Source organism: Nannospalax galili, unplaced genomic scaffold, assembly GCF_000622305.1.
Source record: "Nannospalax galili isolate Female #2095 unplaced genomic scaffold, S.galili_v1.0 scaffold7, whole genome shotgun sequence".
In the NCBI taxonomy this organism is placed as follows: domain Eukaryota; kingdom Metazoa; phylum Chordata; class Mammalia; order Rodentia; family Spalacidae; genus Nannospalax; species Nannospalax galili.
In genome coordinates this window covers 209,471-215,011 of record NW_008359081.1, presented here as the reverse complement: position 1 = coordinate 215,011, position 5,541 = coordinate 209,471, and positions in this window count along the sequence as shown.

Below are 5,541 nucleotides of genomic sequence, written 5' to 3'. Positions count from 1 at the left end.
CTTTTATATATAAAAGGATATAAAATATATGTTATGTATATTTTATATAAACTTTATATGAAAATATACAAAATATATTTTTTGGTTTAAAGATTTTTTAAAAAATATTTTATTTACTTTTTTATGTATATGTGTGTATTGCCTGCATGTAAATAAGTGCACCCATGTTGTACAATGCCCTCTGACAACAGAAGAGGCTGTTGGATCCCCTGGAACTGGATTTAATGACAGTTGTTAGCTGCCATGTGGGTGCTGGGATTTGAACCCAGGTGTTCTGTAAGAACAGCCAGTGTTCTTAACTGCTGAGCCATCTCTCCAGCCCAAAAGATTTTTTAAAATTTATTTATATTGATTTTTTGTGTATTTCAAGCAGAATATCCCAAACAATCTTATTTATGTTTATACCTGCTTCCCAAATGGCACCCTCCCATAGCTTCCCACCCCCATTGGAGGCCATATACTCTGTCATCCCTGTTACTGTCCACTGTGTTGTCATTGCCCCCAGCTGTTCCCCAGTACTTGTCCATCTACTGAATCTAGTCAGTCTATTTATAGTTCCCTGTTTTAGGAAGATCAGCTCTTCTTCATCTAGCAGCAATCAGTTGCCAATATTCCTTTAGATAAGAGTGGGGTCTGCTATTCATTTTTCCAGTTCTATGCTGGGTTACTCTCTGGGAATCTCTTGGGCCACCCTGGCCACCAACTCAAAGGAAGGTATCTCCTGTATGGCATTGTTATGTAGCCTTTAGCTATACACATGGACTCTTAAAGAATTATATTGATCCCTTAATGTCTGGTTATACTTTCCTATTGGGTTTTTAAGACCATGCAGTTGGCCCAGATAAACCAATGTATTTTTATTCTTAAGGTCATTTGAGGATCTGTTCCTCAGGGGTCACATGGGCTTAGGAGGAGTGCCTGGCTCCTTTTACCAGTTCCATCTATGTGAAAATAAGTCAAAGTTCCTGCTTTACTGTGGCTGGGTTCACTTGGAAGCATGGAGGAAATGTTTCCTCTGTGTTGACCCTCCTTTTTGTAGACTGGACACTGGTTCATGTCCATCTGGTGGGGTCTCCACGGCCTCCTTGATCAAGAGGACAGGTGACTTACCACAGTTACAGGACATTTTGAAAGATGCTCCATAGTCACCTGGAACTTAGTTGACCTTGAAGGCAAGGAGCAAAAACTGTCCTTTAAGTCCCTCTGATCAGATTAGTATGGGCCTCAAAGTATGGCTGTTTAACATCCAAGAAGGTTAGTTCCACCAGTCTGGTACTTTTAATTACCATGTGCTATGTAGATAAAGCTTGGGCAAAGACCAAAGGTTCTTAGATAAACCTTGACCTATATTATGTTCCTTGAGCTAGTTGTATGTATAATTTGTCAGTAGGTTGTTGGACTAATATGATTCCCTCTGGTTTTTTTAAAACTAGCTAGGCACTATTTATCTTTCGCATTGTCTAACGCTTCCACCGTGGTTTCCCCATTTAAAGTGGCCCCATTTTCTCTGACTCAACCCTGATCTGGTTTGTAGACAGCAGTCCAACTCTCACTCCAACAGGGTCCTGCAGGGCGGGGTACTCCATAGTGTCCCTCATGGACATCATTGAGTCTGGACCATTGCCACTGGCCTGGGAGCAGGGCCCAGGAAGGCTGCTGGTCTTGGGCAGCTGGTGGCCGTGCCACTCAGAAATGCAAAGGGAGATGGGGGTGGGAAGAGGCCCCAAGGGCTCCTGTGGACCAGGAGAGAGGCTGGCGGGTTGTGAAGGCCCACGGAAGCAGAGGGAGGTGAGGGCCGGACTAGGCCCAGAGGGCTCCTGGTGACCATGAAAAAGAACTGGGTTCTTCTGGATTCAAGGGATCAGGAAGCAATGGTGGTTCCGGGCCTAGATGTCAGCCCTGGTGTCCAAGAAAGAGGCTGGTTGGTTGTGCAGCCCAGGAGAGGGAGGTGAGGGCAGGACCAGGCCCAGAGGGCTCCTGGTGACAGCGAGAAGGAACTGGGTTTGTCTGGATGCAAAGGATCAGGAAGCAGTGGTGGTTCCGGGCCTGAGGTCAGCCCTGGTGTCCAGGAAAGAGGCTGGTGGGTTGTGCAGGCCCAGGGAAGCAGAGGGAGGTCAAAATTTTTAAAAAATCCACAAGAATGGAACATGCAGGAAATGTGGGCCACCATGAAAAGGCCAAATCTACACATCATAGGCATAGAAGAAGAAGAAGCATTTCCTGTTAATAGTATGGACTAGATCCTCAACATGTCTGCAGAAGAGAATTTCCCAAAATTAAGGAAAGACGTGCCCATAAACGAATACAAGAAGCACATAGAACACTAAATAGGCAGGACCAGAAAAGAAACTACTCATGGCATATCATAGTAAAAACACTAAATGTACAGAAACAAAAGGATAATACTGAAAGCTGCAAAAGAAAAACAACACACATATAAAGGAAAACCCATCAGAATTACAGCTGACTTATCAATACAAAATATGAAAGCCAGAAGAGCCTGGACCAAAGTATTCCCAGTTTTAAACGACCATAGATGCCAACCAGAATACTTTACCCAGAAAAAATGTCTATTATAGATGAAGGGGAAAGAAAAATATGCCACGATACAAATAGGATGAAAGAATACATGTCCACAAAACCAGCCCTTCAGAGAATACTTGAAGCAATACAAAGAATGGGGAAAGGAACAACTATATCCCAGGGGCAACAGAAAGAAACTAAATGGAGGTGTAATTGTAGAAACACAAAATTAGAGAAAGAATGCAAACAGTAATCAAAATGACGGCAACCAATACACATGTTTCAATCATAACTTTAAATATCAATGGACTGAATTCCCCAATCAAAAGACACAGGCTAGTTGAATGGATTAATAAACAAAATCCATCCTTTTGTTGTCTGAAAAAAAACCCCATCTCCTTCGAGGACAAGCACTACCTTAAGGTGAAAGGATGGAAAAGAATATTCCAAGCAAATGGCACTAAGAAACAAGCAGGGTTTGCAATTCTAATATCTGACAAAATAGACTTCAAGCTAAAACTAATCAGAAGAGATAAAGAGGGTCACTTCATTCTGATCAAAGAATAATTAACCAAGAAGATATTACAGTCATGAATATATATGCACCAAACTCTGATGCACCCAACTTCATCAAAACAGTACCACAGGACTTTGAGACACAGATTAAACCCCAACTCAGTAGTAGTAGGGGACTTCAGTACTCCACTGTCTCCATTAGACAGGTCAACCGGACAAAGAATAAAAAGAGAGACATCGGAATTAAATGACACCATACGTTAAATGGATGTAGCAGACATCTACGGCATATTCGTTGCAAGCACCAAAGAGTACACTTTCTATTCAGCACCCCATGGAACTTTCTTAAAAACTGACTGCATACTGGGGCACAAAACAAACCTCAACAAATACAAAAAAAAATTGAAATAACTCCATGCATTCTATCAGACCATACCATAATGCAATAAAGCTTAAAATCAACATCAGAAGAAGCCCTAGTAACTACATGAACTCTTGGAGATTAAACAATACACTCCTGAATGATCAATGGGTCAAAGAAGAAATTAAGAAAGAAATAAAAGTATTCCTGAAATTAAACAAAAAGGACAATACAACACAACAAAACCTCTGGCACACTTTAAAGCAATTCTTTTGTTTTTGTCTTTTTGAGTCAGAGTCTCCCTGTAGCACCAGCTGTCCTGGAACTCACTATGTAGACCAGGCTGGCCTTGAACTCACAGAGATCCGCCTGCCTCTGCCTCCTGAGTGCTGGGATTAAAGGCATGTGCCACCACGTCTGGCCACTTTAAAGCAATTCTAAGAGGGAACTTTATAGCTGTAAGTGCCTGCATTAAAAAATCAGAAAGAGCACAAATAAATGACAACATTGCAACTCAAGAATCTGGAAAGGCAAGAACAAATTAAACCCAAACCCAGCAGACGAGAAGAAATAACAAAAATCAGAGCAGAAATTAATGAAATAGAAGCAAAGAAAACAATACAAAGAATCAATGAATCTAAGTGCTGGTTCTTTGAAAAGCTAAACAAGATAGACAGACCCTTAGCCCAGTTAACCAAAAGAAAGGAAGAGCAAGTCCAAGTCAACAAAATCAGAGATGAAAGGGGAAACATCAGAACAGACACCCAAAAGATACAGAACACTATAAGGGAATACTTTAAAAACCTATATTCTATTAAATTTGAAAATCTAAAAGAAATGGATGGATAGCCAAAATCATGGGAACCACTGAAGCTAAACTAAGAAGAGATCAACAGTTTAAACAGACCCATAACATATAAATAAATTGAAAGAGTAATACAAAAGCTTGCAACTACAAAAGTCCAGATCCAGATGGATTTACAGCAGAATTCTACCAGACATTTAAAGAAGATCTGCAATCAAAAAGGTGGAAACAGAAGGAAAATTCCATCAGACATTTAAAGGAGATCTGCAACCAAAAAGATAGAAATAGAGGGAGAACTCCCAAATTCCTTCTATGAAGCCAGCATCAGTCTAATAACAAAACCAGGTAAAGATAAAACCAAAAAAGTAAACTATAGACCCATATCCTTAATGAACATAGATGGAAAATTTCTCAACAAAATACTTGCAAACTGCATACAGATACACATCAAAAAGATCATCCACTATATCAAGTAGGCTTTATTCCAGAGATGCAGAGATGGTTCAATATACACAAGTCAAAGACAGAAATCCCATGGTCATCTCAAAAGAGATCTTTGACAAAATTCAGCATGCATTCATGGTAAAAGTCCTAAAGAGAACTGAACAGGAAGGCACATACCTCAACATAATTAAAGCTATATACAACAAATCCATAGCCACCATCATTCTAAATGGGAAAAATAAAAACTTGAAGCACTCCTATTAAAATCAGGAACCAGACAAGAATGTCCACTATCTCCACTCCTTTTCAGAATAGTCCTTGAAACTTTTGCTAGAGCAACAAGACAACAGAAGGAAATTAAAGGAGTACTAATTGCTAAAGAAGAGGCCAAATTATTCCTTTTGGCAGATGATATGATACTATACCTAAGAGATCCCAAAAATTCCACCAGAAAACTTCTAGAACTGATTAACACTTTCAGTAAAGTGGCAGGTTATAAAATCAATCTACAAAAATCAGTAGCCTGCTATATATACCAATAACAAACAATCAGAGAAGAGGAGTACAGGGAAACCCTCCCATTCACATTAGTCTCAGAAAAAAAGAAAACTCTCAGAATAAATCTGACCAAAGACATCAACGATCATTACAACAAAAAATTTAAATCTTTAAAGAAAGAGATTGAGGAAGACGCCAGAGGATGGAAGGACCTCCCATGCTCATGATTGGGAGAATTAATATTGTGAAAATGACCATCCTACCAAAAGCAATATATAGATTCAATGCACTCCCAATCAAAATCCCCATGAAATATTTCACAGAATTAGAAAAATCATCCTTAAATTCATATGGAAGCACAAAAGACCCTGGATAGCCAATGCAACCCTGAGCA